Source organism: Alligator mississippiensis, chromosome 2 (assembly GCF_030867095.1).
Source record: "Alligator mississippiensis isolate rAllMis1 chromosome 2, rAllMis1, whole genome shotgun sequence".
NCBI lineage: Eukaryota > Metazoa > Chordata > Crocodylia > Alligatoridae > Alligator > Alligator mississippiensis.
The window spans coordinates 145,285,809-145,310,654 of record NC_081825.1 but is presented as its reverse complement, the minus strand read 5'-3'; the positions used below and the strand labels follow the sequence as shown (position 1 = coordinate 145,310,654).

Genomic DNA, 24,846 nt, shown 5'->3' with positions numbered 1-24,846 from the left:
CAGCAGACTAATGCCGATGTCAGACTGGGACATGTAGGTGTCTCATAGTCAGACTCTATTCTCCAGCCACTGCATAAAACCAGCTCTGCTTTAAATCACAGTGTGGTGTCTGTGGGCTTCATACTGGCACAGACCCATTGGTCCTTTGTGCTTAAGATACAAAAGAAAAGGGCAGACAGATGCGCTTGGGGATTTTCATTGCATTTGGAGCCTTTTGGCAATATGGACTATTTTTCTCTAGGGAGACCCAAAACTGTTTCACCCTTGTTCTCTCACCTTTGTGCACACTTTTTAAATTTGCCTTTCCTTTTTATGGTCTTTAAGTGGAACAGAAACACACCTGCTAAAACACCTCCAGCACTTCAAATAAAATAGAATGGCTCTCACAGATGGGCAGGTGGATGGTGAAATGGCTTTGTTGACCAGCAAAGCACTTCTCATCTCAATTTGTGTAACCTGCTCTTGTGCTAGACACCTGTAACATGTTGGCAATGTGCTTGTCTGAAGCCTGGAAAGGAGAAAAGCAGGTTCACATCCAGCCAGGTGACATGTATTTATTTGATGTCAGTGGGGGGAAAAGTAGTATTTTTTTTCTGAATGCAGCTGGAGAAAAACTTTCCAAGAAAGAGGCACAGAAGTATAAGAGGACACAGGAGGGGGGAACTTTTATGATTCTGGAGTCAGTAAGGGTGTGTTACATGCTTTCTAGCTCTAAGTGAACACAGTGCACAGGTGGCACTGGAAAGGGAGAGTAGCACTGAAAAAAAACTGCAGCCATTTGATCTGAGTTTTCCTGGCTTTGACAGTTGTGACAATGCCCAAGATCCATATAGCTGTACATCGGACATATGCTGCAATTTTTCATTTACAAGTGACCTGAGGACGAATAAATTGAGGCTAAAAACTTGTCTAGGATCTCTCCCAGCTACGTAGTTAGTCCAATAAAAAAGTCCCCCCGCCCTCACTTCCTACCTGACCTCTCTGATTCATGCCTCTGACCGGCTTGTGATGTTAGTCCCTGTTGCTCATTTTTTTAAATCCTCGAACAGGCACCCTAATGCTTTCTTCAGCACTGCCCTTTGCACTTGGGAAGAAACACAGTATCCTAATGTTCTTCTTTTTCTGGTATTCTGGGTGGGAAACAGTTTTTCAGACAAAAAACTGTTCAAGATTTCCAAAGCATTTCTGTTCCACATCAGGATGAAACTAAAACATTTGGGGAGGGGGAGTTGTTTGTTTTTTGTAGGGTTTTTTTTTGGGGGGGGGGGAAGGGGGAACTCACTTGTGACATGGGAAATGCAGATGCTCTAATTAATAATTAATGGTTTCCATAAAAAGGAAAAACTTCAGCAGGATGTCATCCCTGAATGGCATCCTAGAATGGTCAGACCCTGGTGACAAGGCCATTCCGTTTGGATCTGGGAGAAAGGCAGCCATTTCCCTGGTGAGTGTCCTAAAAACCAGACTCTGGACTAGTCCAGGGTGTTTCTCTCTCTACAGTGATGACCTTGGATTTGAAATCTTTCCTAACAAAGATTTGATCGAAGTTGATGGGTCCAGGGCAAAGTTTCTGTTTTGATGGCTTGACATTTTCTGATGAGGGGTAAAAATGTTTTGTCTAAAAATTCCTTCTCAATTTTATTGCTGAGCCTGCTGCCTGTCACCCAGTACTGACTCATTGTTTTCATATACTTGTTTCTATGTCTGGTATTTTTTGTCTTGTATGTAAATGTTATGTTCTTAGGAATGGGACCATGACTTTGGTTTACATTTATACAGTGTCTTCTACTAGGCAGTTCTGGTTCATTTTTGTGTCCTACAGCAATACAAATAATCAATAATAATAACAATATAGTCTGAAAATAAATCCATAGGGCCAGATCCTCAATGGAGGTAAGCTGGAGTGGCTCCAAATTAGCTGTGCTGAATTACATTAGCTGAGGATCTGGCTTACCAGGTAAAATAGAAGCCTGGCTGTGTAAATACTTATTCCTACGAGTAAAGGATCACTCACAGTGAAGATTAGCAGGAGGGGATCTGAGTCCTTAAAATGCACCACTTCTGAATTAGGCCAAGTAGTTCATTAAGTTGTGATATTGAATACAGTAGCAACTCAGTTGTCTGAGCTAGTCAAAAAACAGATTTGTAGGAAACTTGGAACCTGTTTCCATTTTTCCAGGTTCAAAATAGACCCATTTTCTGCGTTTTTGATTTTTTTATTTTTAGGTTATTTTTCCCCTTAGAAAAGTTTGACATTTTATTCCATTTAATTTTAATCAGAATTACATTCTAGATTATAACAAACATTTTCTTTTACTAAAAATACAATGCAGCCCCCTTCCCCCCTCCAAACCACACATCCTTTTTTATTGAATAGGATTTTGATAAAAGACAATAAAATGTTATGGAAATTCTCAATAGAAACTTTCAACAATGTTCACAGTGTTTTATGAAAAGTTTCTATATTTTTGGAAATATAATTTTGTAAGAACTTTTTATAACCTACTGGTGATTTCATCTTGATTGTCTGAATTCTCCACTAGCCACATATAAGTGTAACACACTTTTAGGTTCTTCCTCATCTGACACCATCCTAATTGGCTCAGTGTATGTGATGTTGTCAAACCAATTGTGGTAATAAACATTACCAGTGTATTAGAGTGTGCACTGAGACTCTCTGGATCCTGTCTCTAAGGGATGCATATATTTTTGTTTCTTCATGAGAAGTAGACATAGTGGATTTTAAAGGGGAGTAAAAGACTTCATCGTATCATTTTATATTCATTATTTCATACCAAAGGTGGGTGGAATACAGTTCTCATATCAATTTTACACCAGTGTAACATCATACTTCCACTTCAGGTTTATACAGAAGAATATCAGACTTCATTCTGGAAATATATTTTTTAAAATTCTGTCAGACAAAATAGTACACAGGCAATGTGAAGTATAAGCAATAGAAAGTTGTGATGTGTGCAGACTAAGTATGAGCATTCCATCTTAAGGCTAGTCACCCCGGGCTGCATGCTGCCACCCTGGCTGGCAGAGAATAGTGTGTAACTCAGTAAGTTCTCCTTTACCCAGTAGCGCCTACACCGTGCAGTCAGTGGACAGCTTGGGGAGAAAGGCAGTACACAGTAAAGGTGAAGAAGCTGGGCATCATGTGATAATGCCAGGAGCACTAGAAACTCTGCAAAGATGGGGGTAAAAAAACTGAACAAAGGCTTCAGAATTTAGCCCTTATTTCTCCTGCCTTTAAAATCACAAAGGCAATGAATTCACTGTGCTAAATTCTGCAATATGAAAATGACTAATGGCTGTGTGACACTGAGAGCATACGATCTTGAGATCCCTGAGAATGGCAAAATCAGCCCCCAGTGGCTGGGGGAGGGCGGGGGCACGGCTGCACTGGTGATGGTGGGAGCCCACCGGTGGCGGAGGTGGGAGCCCGGCAGGGGCAAGCACAAAGCTCCTGAGGAGCTCTTGTAAGTGTATTTAAGATATTTGTGCTGGGGGGCGGAAATGTGTATTTAAGATGAGGGTTTGGCATTCGCGAATAGTGAGGGTTTCCTGTATATGTAGCTCAACACAAGTCACACAAGAGTCCTGGGTCCTAGGCCCTCTTCAGCTTTAGGGGATTCCAACCCATATCACCTGCTTTTCAGGAGACTGTCCCAACCAGCAGGTTATGCTGTAGGCAGAATGGTGCTACCTTCCACCTCTTCTGTTGAAGTTGCCCTATTGGTCCAAGAGAACAAGACTCATAGCCAGGGTGGGGGGGGGGAGGAAGGGGTGGCAAGAGAACTGAGCTTAGAACTCCGGGCTTCCATGTCCTGCATGAATACTCTCAGCATTAGGTACTGAGCAAAAAGAGTGGCACCATGAGCATGGTGTGTGCTTGGTACCAAAAATCCCCCACACTAACTGAGGGATTGTGAGGTTTAAGGGCTCCCAGCCAGCCTGGTAGGAGCTGCTGAATCCTAGATTGACTGCAGCTGTTCATGATTGTCCTATTGGCTGCAGGGGACTGGACAGGAACTGTTAGCCTGGTCCCTTCCTCAAGCAGTTCTTTGGCTGTTCAGAGCTCTTCAGCTTGCAGTTCCTCCTGAGTTTCTGCTTCCCAGTCTGGTCTCCCTGTTCGAGCTCTGTTTCCTTCTTTACTCTCAATTCCACCTCCAGCCCTAGTCCCCTGTACTACTGAGCCTCATCTTATTCTTGGCTTCTGATTCCTACCTTCATCTCTGGATATCTGGCTCTGACCTTGCCTCATGGCTCTTGGTTCTTGACTGCAGTTCCTAACCTGGGTCTTCATGACAAAGGTAGGCTGCTAATGCTTTGGTCCCCAAGAGGAACTGCCTAGACCCAGCCAATAACCTAGCCACAGCTATTGTACGTCTGTACTCCCAGCCACCACCAGAGTGTAGGAGCCTAACTCAGGGTAGCAGGGAGGTGACTACCCAATCTGGGTCCAGAGTCCTCATGTGAAGACTTGTCCCTTCTTACCTCTTCTTTTGTCTTTATCCTTTCATTTTATCTCTATGTTATCTTCTATTCTGTCCCCTAGGCCTGGAATATTTTCCTTTCTGTAGGAATCAACCCTACATGGCACTGGGCAACATGGTATAGATTATTAATACATTCATTGCCTGTTATTTCAAGACCATCCTCCATTTTTTTCTGTGAGGCACAGAAATCATAGAATCATAGAAAAATAGGTCTGAGAGGGACCTCAGATCATCAATTTCAACACCACCTGCTCAAGACAGGAACATCCCTGTCTAAACCATCCCAGACAACTGTTTGTCTAATTTTCTCTTAACGCTTTTAGTGAAAGAGATTCTACAGTTTCTCCCCTGTTAATCCTACCATCTATTATATTAAACTAGGTTTCTCAGTTCATTTTTATGCTCATAAGTGCCTAGAGGGGCACTACATTTTGTTGGTCAGTACTAGACACAGCACTGGTACTTACCAAATTGACTTAATGTATGTGTGTATTTTGATATGAAACAGAATAAGTACAACCCCCCTCCCCATCTGTTTCTCTACTGCCTCACTCAGGCTTGGGGTAAAATAAATCATAATAATTATTAAAAAGGATAATATGGGATGTTGCATGGGCAGGTCAGATAGTGAAGAAAAAGATTGCATTAAATGAGATCATGAGCTTAATTGAAAACGTTATGAGATGAATCTTGTGGTATGTATGTATTGACAGTGGAGGTAAACATGGATTAATATTTTACAAGTTAATGACACATAAGTGGCAAATATAGCCCGTGTTATCATTCAGGGCGTTGTTTCTATTTAAGCAGTAGATTGTAACTCAGATCCAGGCTCACATGAGTAAAATGAGGTGGGTACCTATATATTTTTCTGAATTGAGGCTTAAAGGTTATATTAGCAAGTTATGCTCCATGTAGTTTTCTACCCAAATGTTCTCTTGCTTTAAATGTTCCTATTTAAAGTCATACAATCCTTTTAGTATGAGCACAATTTTTAATAGTTTAAAGATGTGTTATAGAGTTTTCTGTGGGAGAAGAGAATAAGCTATTCAGATATAAGCATGTTTAAACATATATAATATCAGGGGTTTCCCAGGATATCATTTTGCTTAAAAATGAGACCTGTAACTGAAAAAGCACTGACCATATGAATATTGTGTGACTTGGCCTTTGAATGCTAATGAAGGTACTATCCTGGTCTCATTGACATGAATAGGAGTTTTTCCATTTACTGTACTGGGGACAAGATTTCATCAATAATGTTTATAGCCAGCTTATTTCTTCATTATTCTTGACTAACTTTATTCCTGGTGCCAAATAAAATATAACTTAAAAAAATAAAGCATTCATTAAATCATTAAAAAAAGACCCTGAAAATGTACACTTTTATCTTGATGTCCCTAGACTTGGCTTTTGAAGCATCTTTTTTCACTTGCTAAAGGACAGTAAGAATGATTGTGGAGTTATTAGTCTAATAGCTAGTCTTCAAGTGGTCAATGGCAGATGCTTCACAGGAAGGCATAAAACATGTTTAATATGCCTGAAAAGTGTTTTATGATACCATAACAGGAAACATCACCCTTCCTGATCCCAGCTGAGCACTCAAATTATGCATTAAATACGAGAATTTAGAGCCTTTGTAATGTTTAACTTGGACAATATAGCTGCTGTCACTTGTATAAATGGGACACTTTTCCCAGAAACTTAGCAGTTTGTCTCAACAACGAGATGGGCAGTCATTGCACAAGAGAATACAACTTTGTGTAAGTTGACCACTGGTGGCATCTACACAAAACACTGACTGCGCAATTGTTACTGTGCAGAAATTTAGTATTTGGATATACAAGTAGCTGGCATTACTGCACAGTAGTGTCTCTGCATGACTTCTTGGTGATGCTGACTGCATGGTAGCTCATTACTAATGTACGATAGTTTGCGTAGTTTCGTAGCTTCATGCTGCATGACAATATTGCACAGTAGTAACAAGCTATTGCACGGTAGTAACAAGCTACTGTGCAGTAGTAATGAGCTAGTGCACAGTCAGTGTCTCATGTAGATGCAGCCACTGTGTGAAAAAGTGAATAAATAAATATGAAAAATATTGTAATTCCCTCCTAACCATTTCTTAAAAATGCTTTCAAATTCCTTAACTAGGCGTTGGAAAAATATATTTCATTTCATCCAGGTTGTCTTAACTGCACCTAATTATTCTTCTTTATACAGGTCACTCTTTCAGATGGCTACTGCATCTCCTTTCCATTTAAACATATATTCAAAAGGTTCAGTTTGCCATTGATGCTATAGAGATATGCATATTCCCTCCCTTTTTATAGACTATTTTATACAGGAAAGAATTGCACTCAGGTACAAGCAGGTAGAATAGATGTTCATGATTTGCATCTTTCTGTGGGTTCAGATTGTGCCTGGGGTCTCAGCTGCAATGCTGTATTTCTATTTACTTTAATGGCTCTTCAGTGAGCCTTGGTGTAATAAGGTGCACAGAGTCAGTTCAATTCAGAGCACTATGCTCTAAGCACTGCTCCTTCTCAGCCAATTAAAGCTGTTCAACACTGTGAAAAAAATGTTTTCAACAAAACATGGCTTTCTAATCACAGCTAGACCATCCTTAGGACATTTCTCATTTTTAAACCACTTAAGGGGGTTTTCCTCAGGAACCCTGAAACCCACAAAAGCCAAAAACTTGATTTTTCCAGCATCATGAAAATATCCTGGCTGAAAGCATTTTGCAATTTCAGGTTGAGGGGGTTTGACAAAAAATTGAAATCTTTCAAAGAAAATGGGGAGAAGGGGATTGTAGAAATGTTTCACTGGCACAAGAGTGAATTAATCAATCTGGCCCTTAAAAAGAGAAAGGCTCCATGCAGGAATTATATCAAATTATTGGCCTCTGATTGTGTTGCAATTTGCTAATGCCACTTGTGGAGCCTGCGCCTCGCTCCACCTGGCCTATCGGGGTGTTGCCCCTCCCCTCAACTCGCCTGCCACGACTTGGATGTAATCAATTACCTTCAGAGGGGTCTACAGTGGAGATCTTTATCCTGGGTGGGGCCTCCCGATAGACGGTGTTACTCACGGTTGTCTGACGCGGTGGTCCACAGGGCTTCGCCTCCCCTACACCCCGTCCACACGCCAACCGCTGGGCGATGCGTTCCAGATGTTTCCAGGCCCAGTATGATGGCCTCAGACCGGTTCCCTGGTTTCCGGTCATCCTCCCTCCTGCTGGGAGGGATTCCTCCTTGCTCCTATCTTACAGAAAATACTCCTCCGAATCAGGGGGAGCTGGTGGGTGCTCCCCTTGGTTCCAGCCCCATCCTGGAGCCTCCACTGTCTCCCCTCTCCTACCGTCGGCAGAGCGCTCCCCTGCCTCCTGAGCGTCAGCCGCTTCAGGATGCAGAGAGAGTGCCTCGGCTTGCACTCTCTGACTGCCTTTCACTCTGCTGTTTGCGAAAGGCTTCTAGCTCTTGTCTAAGCTGCCTGCTTGAGACCCGCAGGCTGGGTCCTCTCCACTCCGTGTGTGAGCCCGCAGCACAGGTAGCACACCCGTACTCTCTCTCCCTGGCTCCCCCTCTCTCCCTGTCCTGCCGGCGTTTTTAAACCTTCCCGCAGCTGCTATGGCCGCTGGGATTGGCTCAGCTGTTCGCCGCGCCAGGAACAGCTGTTGCCAGAGCCGGCGTAATGGAGGCTCGCGCGGCTGCAGCTGCGGATGCGGCTCTTCCTCCCGCTGCTCCTCAGCCGGTACGTATGCCCCTCTGGGGGCTTGCTCTCGGGGTCTGGGGCCTGCGGGTCCCCCCTTCTCTCCCTCACTAGCCTGTGGGGGAACTTCGCCGCCACACCACTGCATTATCATCTAAAAGAAAGTGCCACTGGCAAGTGTGTTGGCTTAGTACAAATTAGCTTGATTGATGAACTGACACCGAGAGACTTTGTTTAAGCAGTCATTTATTTCAGAAAACACTAGCAAATAAATATCAGTTATCTTGTGTAATTGTAGGGTGAAGTTTTCTGTTTGGAAATATGGATGCAATTCAATTTCCTTTTTGCACCAAACCCCGTAATGTTATAAATTTTTATTATCTTGATTCATAGAACAGACTGCTCAGAACTCTGCAGTGCCATTCAACCTGTTGATTATATGTCAAGACAGGCAATAAATCCTGATGAACTTTGCCCAGTGCTCTTATTTGTGGAAGATTAAAACTTAGGTGTAATAAAAAAAAAATCCATAATGAGAAGCTGCCTTTGCAGAGAGCTTTTTCCTCAATAATTATTAGCAAGCAAATCAAAGCAATTTCACCTGTCAGACTAATACATCTAGCCGCCTCTCTCAACTGAAATCAGAACAACTGCAACTCAAGGCAGTATCAACATAGACACTGCTCTGCTCAGTAAAAGGTGAATGCATGTATCAGTAATTATCTGCTGGCTTAAACCACTGATAGAGCCGAAGTGATTTAATAGCACCAGTATAGTTCAGGATATTGAATGAATATAAAAATAAATTTGAGATGCAGAATATGACATGAGGTATGAGATGTGGCAAGCATTTGGTGGTGGTGAGAGCGAGGGGTATGATCTAATAGTGCACAGGGCATTACCCTGAGAGTCCAGAGACATGGATTCTATGCCTGGATCTACTAACTGTTTTGCTGTACTGATCTTGGGTGAGGAACTTAATTTTTTTGTGCTTGTATGTTTCCACACCCATCCCTGGTCAATCTTGGCTATTTAAATTGTAAGCTCTTTTACTACACACACACACGCGCGCACACACACACACACACACACACACACACACAGCATGTGTAGACGAAACAATATTTCCTATTTATGCTGATGCAACTGTGTTTGTGTTTGCATGACCTGGGATCTCCCTCTGCTCTAAAGTCCATTTAGCACCTTAAACTAACGCTACTCAAAGATGTGTTCATTTATGGCGCTGTCCAGTTATACCGCTCCAACTGTGGATTTGTTCGTGCAAACAGCCAGAGACTCCAAAGACTTCTAACTAATCCCCTTTGCCACGAGGGTGCGCTGTGTTCCAGCCTTTAGCCAGTAGGTGACGCTGCATGTTCTTTTTTACCCTCATCACTCCTTACCCCTCCCTCCTCCCTCACAGCACACAGTGGAGTGGCCATAGGTTCAGGTTAGGGTGGGTCCGCCCAGAAAAATTTATTATTATTTTAAAATGGGGAAGGCCAATAATCCCTTAATTTTCTTCCCCCTTCTTAATTCTTCCACCCCCCCCCACCTATGGTGCATGTCCTCCCCCCAGCCCATATACCCTCCTGTCCTTGCACCCCCCACATCCCCCCTGTCATGTGCTGCCACTGCAGTGGACATAGCTTCCGATGATAGCTGCAGCATCACAGTAATGGTAGTTTTTTGCAAGTAGTTTGAAACTTTGGAGTGAGTGGTTACATGACTTCTTTCAATATTGCAAACCTTCTGAACTTCATCACATTCCATTTCAGAACCACAACAAAAAAAGTCCAGGGGTGGGACGCTGCATGCCAGACCTGACGCCCAGGATATGCAGCATCTCAGGTGATATTTAGGTAATATGTCCCACCAACCTTGTGTGTGTGCATGTGTGTGTGGGGGGCAAAAGTCTGTTTTTTCACCTGTGCTCCAAACCCCGCTCCTCTTCCTCTTCTTCCTTTTTCCTCCTCCTTGCAGAAAACTTTCTTGGGCGGAACTCATCGGGGGTGGCAACCAGTCCAGTAATGAATGAAGACAGTGAAGAGGAGAGTGAAATATGTTCAGATTTTCCGTTTTTTTTTAATGTTTTTTACTTTTTATATATATTTAATATTGTTAAGCTGCAGCATTTTCAAAAAAAGTGTTTTATTTTTGCTCTATATATGTGTCATGTTTTCTTTGGGGTGGGTGGGTGGTTGGGTTGTTTTTCAGAGACCACACCTGCCTCAGTGTGGGGATGCTGTGCTTGGGAGGTTTTTATGGAGTCATAGCATTACTGGAAAGAGTTGCAAAGAATTGCAGGGTGGACTGTTATCAGAGACAGGTCAAATACTTAAGTGCTAGCTAGGGTGCAGCTAGCATTTCTTGTAAGAAAAAAGACTAAGTAACCCCACCCACCCCCAGTGGCAAGCAGGCAAACTGCAAAATTTCTCCATGCATGGACTTTTCAGGGCCTTTAGCAAGCCTTTAAAGACTTTTGCAAGTCTTTAATGCATTATAATGCATTTCATATGCATGGTCACTGAGGGAGGTGGGAGTTTGGGGCTAACGCCTGCTGCCACAGCTCCAAAACAGCTTCTTCTTTTTTTTCTGAGATTTTTCTTTGCAGGATGTACTATTATGGGAGGTGCGATGCAAAAAAATGATTTTCTTTTCAAGTCTTTCTTTGGGATGCAATATTTTCTTTACAAAATCCCGCATGCAGCACATTTCAGAGCCAGGTTTGCCACCCCTCCCGACTGCCTGCAACCCACTTCTCCCCTGGAGAGAGCTCATCAGATTTTGTTCAGGATTGATTTGTCCTCTCTTGCCATCTCTCTCCTCTCAACCTTCTCAAAGGACAGGGAGAAGGTGAATGGAAAATCAGGGCCAGCACTCCCAGGGCAGCCCAGGGTAATCTGTTCCGCTACCTCTAGGCCTCTCAGAATTAAGTGTATTCAAAGAATGCATCATTGTGGGAGAAATTCTTTTCATCCAAATTCAAGAAATGTGTAATACCTCCTTCTCCTACACTAGGTATTGGCATGTCCTTATCAGATGGGTCTCAACTAAGCAGGGAGCTGCTAATTAGCCAAAGCCAGGGTTTCAAAAAGCACTCTGCTCCCTATAGAGAGGTCAGAAGAGTTATGCAGCAGATGGCTATCCCCAGACATATTATTGATGTACCTGAAGGGGAAGCCAACCAATCTGAAATATGGGTCCTGAACAGCTTTGTGTCTAGCTTGAGAAGCTACTGCACTCCTGCCCCTGGCTGGCTGCAAACTGCTCCCCAGCTCCCAGGTCCATGCCCTGAAATTAAGCAGGAGCAAATACAAATCAGAATTTTTTGTTCCCCATCTTTATTTTTTTCACAATAAATTGAATTACAATCAATTCAATTGAGAAAACACAATAAAGCTAAAACAGTATACAAAGTCTTGTTTTACTCAACAATGCCGTTGGTAGTCAACTGGTGAATAGTTTTTTACAGTACAGCTATTGCCAGCAAACACATTACAATAGGGTAAAACACCCATTCACAATATGCTCCCAAGGTCCCTTGAGTAATCCCTTGATATGATATGGATGGATGGAGGGCTGCATGGTGGGAGAGCGAGAGGGAGGCAGGCAGGCAGGCAAGCAGCCAGTCTGGTTACTGGCCCTTCCTGGTTATTGGCTGTGACCCAGCAGTGTTTTATTTTTGGTCTATATGGCATGCATGTCCAATGTGAGGTGTGTGGGGTGCTTTTCAGAGAGATGATGACTGCATGACTTTTATGGAGTCATGGCGTTACTTAAAAGTTGCAGGGTGGACTGTTATTGGATGGAGGGAGGTCAAATGCTTGGCTGGTGCTAGTGTGCAGCCAGCATTTGTTGCAAGAAAGAAGACTAAGCAAACCCATGCTCCCCTAGAGGCAAGCATGGACCTCCCAGGGCCTTTAGCAATTCTATAAAGACTTTAGCAATGCATTACAATGTTCTCTACCAGAACCTGGGTGGGTGAGTGGGTGGGGGAGAAGGAGGGAGGGCATCCTGCACCCCTTCCTGGTTACTAAACATGTTCCAGAAGGAAGGTGGCTGTGTCAAGTGGGGGGCCCCAGCCATGGTCCCCTAGGGGCCCCCTCAGGTGGAGATGTATGGCCTGATTCAGCTGGCTGGCTGAGTCGGGCCATGCTAATCTCTGTTACATTGTAACTTTTAAATTTTTGCTGGCCACAAAGCTTAAGTAGGGAGGTAGGGGTCCCCTCAGGTGGGGGCACCCAGGCATAGTCCCTGTGAAGAGGAACTGGTTAAAAAACAGATATTTACTTCAGGGAATGAGACTGAGTGGAGAGGAGCAGAGAAGATGGAGGGAGAGCACCATTTCCACATCAGTTGTTCCATGAAGATAGAGCAGCCCCAGGAGGGGAGGGGTGGTGCGCTGGTAGAGAGAGGAATGAGAGAAATCAGCAGAAGAAAGCCCGAGGAGGCTGCTGGGGGAGAGAGAACCCTGAGGACTGGTTCTGACTGAAGGAGACAGCTTGACCACATCCTGTTAAGCTGGTAATTGCTGGCAAAGAGTATTCATCTTTAAAAAAAAAATACTCTGAAAGGCGAAGGAATGTCAGCCAAGACAGCAGCAAGGAGAGAAAAGTGGCTGCCTTTCAGGTTATAGTGAAAGCTGGGTTTATTGTTTTCTTTTATTGTGTTTGGACATTTAGTGGAGCCAGTCAGGCTCTAGAGGGTTTAAGGGGAGAAAGAGCCTGAGTGACAGCTACTCCCTCACCCTTAAAGAAGCAGGAATACACAGAGAGATCTGGTGAGATAAGATCTCTCCTGGAGACAGGGCGGCCTGTATGATAAAGACAGAAATGGAAAAAAAAAAAGTAAAAATTCCTTGTTTAGTTCAAACTGTTAAGTTACAATTATCCTAAACTGTATATTATATGAGAGTGGAGCCAGCTGAATATTTCTGAAGTTAAAATTAAGATTTACCTGAATAGCATACAACAATCACAGTCTGTCTAGCTGTGGGTTGGTTATAGATGTAAAAATAAATCACAAAAAAATAAGGAAAATGATTTAACCCAAATAAGACTGTGATTCAATCGATGACTTAAATTTTGGGTGGCAACTGGAAGAATCACAGGAGAGGTTGTGACCCAAGTAAATCCCTACATAGATTGCTGGTGTCTAACTGTGGTAGAAAATAAGGAACACCTCCCGACTAATAACATCTTAAAATAATCAAGATATGGTAAGCGAGAATAGAACTAACCGCAGGGGGCGTAAGTCTGAGTAATCGCAGAAAGAAGGGGCTAGAACTCGAACGTAAGTGATACCACCACAGTCCCTTAGGGACCCCCTCAGGTAGAGATGTATGGCTGGCTGGCCCAACTCAGCTGGCTGGCTGAGTTGGGCCATGCTAATCTCTGTTACATTTTAACTTTTGAATCTTTGCTGGCCACAAAGCTTAGGGAGGGAGGGGCCCCCCTCAGGTGGGGTGGGGGTGGACTTTCTACTTTCTGTTATCCTTATTTATTTAAACTATGTTCTGTTACTTAAACTACTTCCTGATATCCTTATTTATTTAAAATCTTACTTCCTTCTGCAAGTGAGAGAAGAAACTCAAGGGGAGCATATAAGCAGTGGAAACAGGGAGAGATTACTACAGAGGAGTATACCTCCTTAGCTCGCAGTTGTAGGGAGGCAGTTAGAAAGGCCAAAGCTACCATGGAGCTGAGGAAGGCATCCCAAATTAAGGATAACAAAGAATTGGAGTAGGACCACTACTGAATGGGCAAAAGGAATTGGTGACAGACAGGGGGGGACAAGGCTGAACTCCTCAATGAGTTCTTTGCCTCAGTGTTCCCAAATGAGGGGCAAGACAAGTCTCACAATGGGATTGTAGAGAGACAACAGCAGGGCACCAGACTACCAACCGTTTACCCTGAGATATTGCAGAGTCACTTGGAACAACTGGATACGTTTAAGTTGGCAGGCCCAGATGAGCTCCATCCGAGGATACTGAAGGCAATGGCTGATGTCATTGCACAGCCACTGGCAAGAATATTTGAACACTTGTGGCACATGGCCCTTTTCCAGTCCTCCAGGACCTGGCCCGATGTGGTCCCCATTTTCAAGAAGGGGAGGAAGGAGGATCCAGGCAACTATAGGCCAGTCAGTCTCACCTCCATCCTTGGCAAAGTCTTTGAAAAGATTATTAAGGCTCATATATGCAAGAGTTCAGCAGGAAAAATTATGCTGAGGGGAAACCATCACGGGTTTGTAGCAGGTAGATCATGCCTGACTAATCTAGTCTCTTTTTACAACCAGGTTACAAAACACCTGGACACAGGAGTAGGGGTTGACATTGTCTACTTAGGCTTCAGGAAGGCCTTCGATATGACATCCCACCCCATACTGGTGAACAAGTTAAGAGGCTGTGACTTGGATGATTATACATTTGCTAGAGGGTCGAACCCAGAGAGTGATGGTGGATGGGTCAGTATCAGCCTGGAAGGACGTGGGCAGTGAGGTCCCACAGGCCTCAGTCCTTGGACCGATACTCTTCAATGTCTTCATCAGTGACTTGGATGAGGGAGTGAAGTGTACTCTGTCCAAGTTTGCAGATGATACAAAACTGTGGGGAGAAGTGGGCACACCAGAGGGCAGGGAATAACTACAGGCAGACCTGGACAGGTTGGACAAATGGGCAGAAAACAATAGAATGCAATTTAACGAGGAGAAATACAAAGTGCTGCACCTAGGGAGGAAAAATGTCCAGCACACCTACTGCCTAGGAAATGACCTGCTTGGTAGCGCGGAAGCAGAAGGGGATCTTGGAGTCCTAGTGGACTCCAAGATGAACATGAGTCGTCAGTGTGATGAAGTCATCAGAAAAGCTAACTGCACTTTATCATGCATCAGCAGATGCATGACAAATAGAGTGAAGGAGGTGATACTTCCCCTCTATCGGGAGCTGGTCAGACCACAGTTGGAATACTGTGTGCAGTTTTGGGTGCCACACTTCAAGAGGGATGTGGATAACCTGGAGAGGGTCCAGAGAAGGGCCACTCGTATGGTTAAGGGCTTGCAGGCCAAGCCCTATGAGGAGAGACTAGGGCACATGGACCTCTTCAGCCTCCGCAAGAGAAGGTTGAGAGGCAACCTCTTGGCTGCCTATAAATTCTTCAGGGGGGCGCAGAAGGGAATTGTTGAGGCTCTACTCACGAAGGAGCCCATTGGGGTCACAAGATATAATGTCCATAAGCTAGCAGAGAGCAGATTTAGACTGGACATTAGGAGGAACTTCTACACAGTGAGAGTGGCCAAAATCTGGAATGGGCTCCCAAGGGAGGTGGTGCTCTCCCCTACCCTGGGGGTCTTCAAGAGGAGGTTAGATGGGCATCTTGCTGGGGTCATCTGAACACAGCAGTCTTTCCTGCCTATGCGAGGGGTCGGACTCGATGATCTATTGATATCCCTTCCGACCCTAGCAACTATGAATCTATGAGACAGAAGCCTCAAGGAGACAGAAGCCTCAAGTAGACAGAGTGGTGGGTGGGTGTCAGAAGACATGTACCTCAGCCTGAATTTGCTGGGACATGGCCAGTAACCAGGCGAAGGGTGAGAAGACTATGAAATGGGCCTGCAGAACTTGTACAACTCAAGCTGATGCTCAGAGCAAAGCCAGTGAAGAAAGCTCAGCTTCCTTTGTATCCAGCAATGATGAGTCCAAAGTTACAAGGGCACAACAGAGAGGTGTAAGGCAGAGGTGGGCAAGTGAGGCAAAGAGGCTACTACCCAGATCCCGGAGGTCTTGGCCAGAAACCAAGAAGAAAGCCTCCGCAATTCAGAAAAGAAACTCAAGCCTCAACTTCTGCCACTGCAGTGATCATAGCACAGCTTGCTTTGTGGCCAGCAGCAATTCAAAAGTTGCAAGGGTGCAACAGAGAGGTGTAAGGCAGAAGTGGGTGAGTGGGGCAAAGAGCCCAGAGGCCTGGGCCTACTACCTGGACCCCGGGAGGGAATTTGCCTGAGGTCTTGGCCAGCAACCAAGAGGAAAGCCTCCATATTTGTGGCCAGCAACAATCCTCTAATTACAATTCCATAATATGCTTATTAGCAAACAGAGCCAGCAACCAGGAGGAGGGCTAAAATAATATGAAATGGATCTGCAGAACTTGTGCAACTCTTACCATTCTCGAGCTGATGCTTGGGCCAAAGCTTGTGAAGAAAGCCTCCTCAATTCAAATAGTACACAGAAGAGAAGCCTCAGCAGTACTTGTGGGCAGCAACCAGGAGGAGGGTGAGAATAATACAAAATGGACCTGCAGAACTTGTGCAACAATTCAAGTAGACAGAAGAGAAGCCCTAGCAGTACTGGTGGCCATAAACAACTCAAATATTAAAGTGTGTAAAGGCAATTCATAATTTGTAATAATTCATAATTCTTAATAATGTACATATTTACTTTAGTGTGCATTCATTATGGATTTCTTTACATGATGGTTTACAAGCCTCTGCACTGATCTTCTTGAAACTTGGCAGGCTTTGTGACCTCACAAGGGGCTACCATCCCTGCAGTTTTCACCCCCCTGTGGTGTAACACACAGATGTGACATGAGTTTTGCTTTCAAGAATGTGGGGTACAGTTTCTCCCAACCCCCCCCCGCACTTATCTTCTTGAAACTTGGCACACTCCGTGCTCTCAGAACAGGCTATGATCTCTCCAAGTTTTATCTAAATCAGACAAAAAACAACAAAGTTATAGATATTTCATTGATTCCCCATTATACCCTATGGCCGGATCTCTGAAGCGGCTCCAAAGCTTTTCCGAAGAGCTTTGGAAGCTCCAAACCACTTCGGAAAGCCTAATGAAGCCAGCGCTTCAATCCAGACAAGCTGCTTCAGACGCCGAAGCATCTGAAGCTTCTCCTGATATGAAGCTCTGTCCAAAGCTTCACACAGCCCTAATTATTTACAGAAGAAGACACAGATCACATATTCACAGCACAACAAGACAGATACAGGAGAACAAGACAGACAGATATCTGTCTTGATACGGCCGGATCTCCAAGGCGGCTCCGAAGCTTGGTCTGGAGCTCTGGATCGGATCCCTGGCATCCAAAGTGGCCGGATCCAAACCCAGATTGGATCGTTGCCAACTCACACAGGCCTATAAGTAATATATCTATGTCTTGTGCTCTCAATATATGATTGGTGTGTCTTCTTCTCCTGTGAATATTTGTCTGTCTTCTTGTGCTTTGATTGTTTTTCTATATTGTGGGTCTCTGTGTATGTGCGTGCATGTGTGCGTGCAAGCAATCTGTGCCTCTCTGCACAGTGATAGATAACACTGGCTGGGAAAATACACCTTTCTTTTTGCAAAGTTTCCACAAAAAAAAGAGCAAATATAAATTCAAAGAAATAAATTGAATTGTAATACTAATAATAATTGAATAGAATTGCTAAGCTAAGCTAAATCCTAACTACTCCTTCATAACAAGAAAAAGGAGCAGGCAAGTCTCAGTCCAAACATTCCTCTCTCACACAGCTGCTGACAGGGAACAAGCTGAAAAAGGCACAGAAGGGCTGGAAACAGAGGTTTTTATGCTGTTTCTAGTCGCACACCATAGATGCTGCCAGTGGAAAGGTAGCCAGGGAGAAATCCTTCTCACTAGCTACCTACACACATCAGTCTTCCCCACCATTCCCCCTCCCTCCCTGCTTCTCACTCTCTGTCCCTCCCCCGGTTCCCCTCTCTCTTCTAATTGTGCCTCAAAATGGCCAACGTGGGTCTGAAGCATCCAAAGTGGATCCGAAGCGCTTTGGATGCCCCCGACCCACTGCGGATACCATTGCTGGGACCCCGCTTCAATCCGGACATGCTACTTCAGATGCCGAAGCATCTGAAGTGGCTCTGGATATGATGCGGGATCTGAAGACTCATACAGCCCTACTTCCTTCTCCCAACTAAGGGAGATAAAATGAGAAGCAGTAAGTATAGCCTCAAAAGTGACTTTCCAAAATGCTGGTGTGCAGGCCAGCACTTGTGTGTTGTGCCCCACCCGGGAAGCGCCCCCTATTTACCTCTGGTGCTCCTCTGTGTACCACTGCAAGAGAGATTGCCAACCTGCCCCCCACCCCCAGCACCATGCAGCAAGCAGCAGGAAAAATGAACAGTGAACCCAAACAATGAACAAAATCCACCTTCACAACTAAGCAGTGTAAGGGTGGATATGGAGGCAGACACAAGAAGCCAGAAAACCATGTGGTTTTATTATTTGCAATACAGTATTATAGTTACTTGTGCTTCTTTGCCTTCATCCCACCATGACCCTGAATTTCCAGCATGAACCCAGGAGTTGCCTGGCACTGACATGAGGCACATTACAAGAGACTTACCAGGTCCAGCATGTTCTTGGGTCTTGGTAACAGTAGAAGATGTATCAGCTTCATGGGTTTCTTCCTGACCCTTCACCTCCTCCGCTTCATTATCTGTGCTAGTCCATGGAACGGGGCTAAGTGGCAGTAAGTGTATGGTGCCCGAGGTTCTTCCTGCCACTCATGGTCATCAGGGAGCATGGAACAGTCTCTGTACATCTGAGACATGCTGCTCATGGTTTCACCCTCAGAAAAGGCTGCTGCCACCTCCTCTTCCTCCTCTTGCTCAGCCCCAGTGCTGAAAGTCTCCATACCTGAGTTGTCGCCTGCATCCTTGGAAAGAATGATGGACAGCTTGTCATAGAAGGGAGCAATTGTATGACCTGCCCCAAAATGAGAGTTCACATCTTTGGCTCTGTAAAACAGTGATCTCAGGGACTTGATCTTGCACTGGACCTGGGTGCAGTCATGATTGTGCCCTCATGCCTGCATGGCTTTTGCGATCTCAACATATAAAGACTTATTCCTCCTACTTTCCAGCCTGTCTGTGATTCTCTGCTCTGCCCAAATGTCAGTTAAGTCGTCCAGTTCTTCCTGGGTCCATTTGGGCCCACAGGCATTGGGGGTATCAGCCTCCTGGGCCATTAGCTCCATACTGCTGGCCTTGGCTTTCTGAGACATGGTGAAGCAGTTTGTGGTCAGCAGCACAAGCAGTTTCTGAAAGGGGTCTGGCAAATTGGGGGGGGGGGGAAGGGGGGGCACCTTTACGCTCAGACTGTGCTTGCATGAGGGTCTAGGAAAATTCCAAGGATTGTAAAGTCATTACCTGTAAGTGTAAAAACACCCAAAGGCGATGAAGCACCCAGTTTAACAAGAAAAAAGACCTAGTGATGGGGTAAATAAGGCCATTGTACTTTGGGATGGCTGCTTAATGGTCCAGAATGTTGCAAAAATAAATACCTACCTGTCTGCTTGTGCAAAATAATTTTATTACAGAAACACAGCCTGTTTTCCTTAAAGTGGCAAAAGTTTTGAGTAGCCTATATTATCAGGAGAGAAGTAGGCAAAACATTTTTTGTTTGCAACCTTGATTACATCAGAACACCAGTGGCTGCTAAGCTCAGGATGAAAGGATGAGCAAAAGCCCCAATGCCCTGGGGTGCTGGGGTGATGTGTAGAAAAAGCAGCTACACCAGGCTCCAGACCACACAACACCCTACAGTCGCTGCCCCCAGCTTGGTCCAGACAGGTGAGAAGCCACTGGTGACAGAGAGGGGAAAATGGAGAGTGAGGATGAAATACGTGATGATGGAGAACAATGCAATGAAGAGTCCTCTGACATGGAGAATATGGAGGACATGAGTGAGCAGGAGGAGGAGGAGATGGCAGTACTGCTTCTTCAAATGCTGTTTATCTGGAGATTACTGCTGCAATGCTTGAGAAGGATAGGAACTGTGCTAGAGTGTTCACTGACAAGTTGTGTTCTTGGTTTAACAGCATTAATGACAATAATAAGAAGATACAGGTACACAGGGGACTTGGAATACACAGAAGAAAGCTCTGTTGAGAAACTGGAGGAGGACCAGAATCCACACAGCGTGGGCCCGTGAGAGCAGCTCGGACTCGTGGGAGCGAATCATGCTGATGACTTGAAATGATGAGTGGTGGCTGGAGATGTTTCAAATGAAAAGGGAGACCTTCTATCATCTTGTCTCGATGCTAGGGCCCCACAACACGAGACAGGACACTAACGTGCTGGGCCATCCCACCAGACAAGACCATTGCAATGGCCATCATGAAACTGGCCAGCCCATCCAGCCTCCACTACATCGTGAACCAATTCAGTGTGGCTGCCTGCACAGTCGGAGATCAAGGAGATCGCTGCAAAGAAAATTATCTACCCGGTGACTCCACAGCAAGTCACAGATGGCTTTAATGAGAAGGGTTTCCCAAACTTCATGGAGGCTTTAGACAGCAGTCACATCCCATTGCTGTGCCCTGTGGGGAGGTGGCAGGCTTTCACAAACAGGAAAGGATATGCCTCCCTGATCCTGCAAGCTGTGGTGGAACACCAGGGCTGCTTCACAAACATTTATACCAGGTGGGCTGGCGGTGTGCATGATGCACGCGTGTTCAGAAACTTCCCTCTGACTGGCCTCATGGAGAAGGGACACTACGCAACCGGCATAGAGACAGTGATCCATGATGTTGCCATTCCCCCAGTTATATTAGCGGATACTGCATACCCCCTAAAGCCCTGGCTTATGAAGCCTTATGGGTCACTGACCAACAGAAGCTGGTTTGAGCAGTTCCAGGATGGCCGTGGAATGTGCGTTTGGCCGACTGAAAGGATGATGAAGGGCATTTACGTGCCGTCTAGAGATAGAGCAAGAAAATGTCACAGCCTTTGTAGTGGCAGCCTGCATGCTGCACAAAATCTGTGAGAGCCATGGAGAGGTTTTCAAGGAGTCATGGGAAGAAGAAGCATGACAGGCAGTGGCCAGACAACACAGACGTGTCTGGGCAGCAGCAGCAGCACAGGGACCAAGGCGATATCCTCAAGGAGAAGCTGGTAGGACAGCCCTTGTGCATGATTGTCTGGCAGGATATATTGACACCAACACCTAGGACTGCTTTGTTCTTTCTCTTGGTTATGTTAAAATAAATTCATTTACACTTTAAATCTGTGTCTGTCTGCAGGGCCATGCAGTATTGCGGATGTGGGGAGGAGGGGAGGGTGGTAAGGGGAAGGGGGAGAAAATCTGGACTGGGCTAGGGGTTTGCTGCTTACAGACTGTGAGTGGTTTGTGGGAGGGGGACATTACACACCATCACCTACATCTGCATGAGCTTTCTCCCCTCCCCACCATGTGGGCTAGAAGGTTAACTATTATAGGTCTTGGCAGGCTAGGTGGGTGGGGGACCAAGCCGAACAGCAACCCACATTTTCAAAAACAATCCAAAAACATATATAAAACAATTCACAACACAACTCCAAAAGCCATATGTGGTACTACACAAACAGACTGACAGTGTACCTGGGCAGGAAATGGGAGGGTTCCAATGGAAGCCCACACTGGAAACTGTAGGAAGATCAATGAGCTCAGGAATGATGGGCATGTAGTCTAAAAAAAATAGAAAAAAAAAGCCTAAAGAACTCGTCACCACCACCAACATCAACAGCAATCACCCATCAACCGGGGAGCAACAAACACCCACCTGCTACTCTAAACCCTGAACATTTTATGATCTCATAGCAGTTATCATAGCAGCTATAGTAAATAAAAGAAAAAGCACATATATTTGTAACATGGTGGGATGGAAGGGGAGGATTCACATGGCTTGACTTTGGGATTGGGATGGGGTCTTTGGGATGCATACTGATGGAGAGAAACTAGACCAGCTGAGCATAGGCGGGTGCAAGTGACAAAGATTTTGGGGTGACCATGACCCTGCCCAGGGGAGACTCTCGGTGAGAATCAGGACTGCCCAGTGAGAGTCTAGGGGTGGGGACTGGGGAGGCCAAGTGGTTTACATGCACCTCCTGCTGTAATACATTAGGAAAGACATTATAGGGGGTAAATTGGTATTTGACTCCCCCTACTGAAACCTGCGGGGAATGACACATGAGGCTTAACTTACGCAAAAGCACCGTTGTACAAACATAAATGCTGTGTTGTGCAAACACAAATGCACTGCACCAAAGAAAAGCTGCGTTAAAATTTTCAGGCACTCTACATAAACGTCTGTGTCATCTACACGTGCCCATACATATATATACACACATATATGTAGCCCTTCTAGCTGCTATTGTAGTAGAAACAATAATGAGCATAAATCACTTTTTATTTTCCAAAAAATAATGCCACTTTTTCTAATGTTACATACTCAGGGAACAATGATTGTACAGTTTCTTCCAGTTATGAGTATACACAGACTAGAACAAGGCTGAATAACCTAATGACTATTTGCCTTTTCTTGCAATCTTTTTGACCTTAGACAGAATTGTTTTGGCTCTTTGACGACACAGGTCACAAAATCCATGCCCCCGACTAGCTCCTAAGGCAGAGACAGGCAGAATATGGCCCACAGGCTGGATCCAGCCCACCAGGCCATTCTATTCGGTCCACGGGGTCCCTAAAAATTGAGAAAATTAATATTTATCTGCTTCTGGCTGCCTGTCAAATATGACAGGAGCCAGGGACAGTAGGACCAAAGGGAAGCTGGTAGGACTCAGGAGTAAGGCTAGCCCAGCCCTGCCCCAGCCCTAGCCCCCACCCCACAATCAGAAGCCTCTGCCTGCTGCAGCTTTCACTGCTTTCCTGCACATCCACCAGCTGCTCCAGCACCACGTCCCTCAGCTGCATCACCAGATTGTGGGAGCACAGGGCCCACACTGGTACCCCAGAGCCAGGAGCAGGTGGATGTGTGTGCATGTGTGTGTGTACGCAAATGCATGTATGTGTGTGCATGTATGCATGTCCCTGCAATGAGGGAGGGGGGAAGACAGAGCAATGAGGGATGAAGAGGCTGTGTGTGTGTGTGTGTGTGTGTGTGTGTGTGTGTGCGCGCACTGAGGGAGGAAGCTAGGGAGGGCTGCATGTGTGCAATGAGGGAGGGAGGGAGAGACTGTGTGTGTTCATAGGGCGAGTCCCACATGCACACCCCACCATACACATGCACCCACACCCCCTGCCCCTTGCACTGCCAAACACGGTGGCCCCCAGGCCCACACCCCCTCACATTCAGCCCCCCCACAACCCATACCCACCATTCAACATATCCACATACACACTCACATGCTCGCTCACCCCACTATAACACACCCCCACACCTATTCCCGCCACAAAACCCGCACACCCCCACAACCTCCCTCATACCCCGCAGATCCACACACCAACATCCCCCCACAAACCTATACCCACCCCTCCATGCCTCCCATCCCCCCACAATATACAAGAGTAAAACTTCATTTTAAGGTATTGTGCCATCACCTCCGTGTACACTACACAAACACACGTAAATCAGGACAAAAATATTTTTTGAAATCAAATTAATGAACACTGTAGATGTTCAATTTTTTAAATATAATATGGTATTTTTCTGGTTCTGAGATGTCAAAACCCCTTGCTGAAAGGAGTATTTCTGGGGGCAAGGGGAGAGCCTTCTGGTGGTAAAGGTCAGGGTGAGACTTCTGATCACAAGATGGCGACCAGGGGGTGGGGCACCTGTTAAGGGGCAGGGCTACGACGCAGCCCTCAACAGCCTGCCTAAAATCAGTAAGGGACCCTCTGCCCAAAATAATTGCCCACCTCTGTCCCAAGGTATTAATCTCTTCACTCATCCTTCCTTTTAAGAAAGCTAATGACAGAAAAGTGGGTTGGGTGAGCTAATAGTTTCCCCAAACAGTTTTCTCTCACTTCTTGGTTCTGAATCAAGCACCCAAATGTTTCTGTGTATTAATGAATGTAGGGGTGCAGTGAACAAAAGTGGACATAACAGCTTTTCTTGTCATGCAAGTCAATATATGTAAAGTACATATTTTAAAAAATAATTTTTTGCATGGAAAAAGGATAGGAAAAATGCTCTCATTTCTTGGGAATAACACATAATTTTAAAGATCAATATCCTGTATTTTTTCTTTCTCTGATGTGCAGTGGCTGTCCATGTCAGTGATATGGAAAATTCCTTATTTACTAATCATAGTTCATGTTCTTCAAATTTCAGTGTGCAATGATTCCGGTGTCAAGTAAAAGTGGAGGGAGATTACTAGCATGGAAAAGAAAAGTATTTGAAGGAGTCGCTTCGCCCACAGACACCACAACAGGCAGGTGTCTTGATTGGTATGTTCCTCACATGACCAAATGCAAAGAGAAGGCCTATATTCTGTCCTAGTCTTACACTTTGAAGTGTGACTCACATCTTTCAGGATACAGGCTTTGGACTAGATTCAAGCAAGAGTCTATCCAGTTCAAGAGAAATCACTGTACATTGGGACCTGTATGTGAGCTGTAGCTGCAACTCCATATGGAAACGTGTAATCTTCTGTCCAGTAGGAGCACTGTATGTTTGTGACTGCTCTTGTGTCAAATCTGGGCACCCCACATCATTCTGAGTTGTGTCACCAAATCCTGCTGAGTTCCTTGAAATCAAGTACACAAAGAAGATGCATAATTTGGCCATAGCATGGGACAAGCAGTACAGTGGGTATAATATATTACTGTTGGGTTTTTTTGTTTAACAGAAATGATCAATGGCCTTTTAAAGAGAGATG

General features: G+C 45.1%; 1 long non-coding RNA gene across 1 annotated transcript in view; it reads left to right on the top strand.

Annotated features, from left to right (window-relative positions):
* Nucleotides 1–10,384, top strand: part of LOC132248604 (uncharacterized) — a 41,462-nt gene extending 31,078 nt beyond the window's left edge. Inside the window, exons 3-4 of the long non-coding RNA XR_009459891.1 lie at nucleotides 1,339–10,081; nucleotides 10,203–10,384. This is a non-coding gene — a long non-coding RNA (uncharacterized LOC132248604). The remainder of the gene's footprint in view (nucleotides 1–1,338; nucleotides 10,082–10,202) is intronic.
* Nucleotides 10,385–24,846: the final 14,462 nt, after the last annotated feature.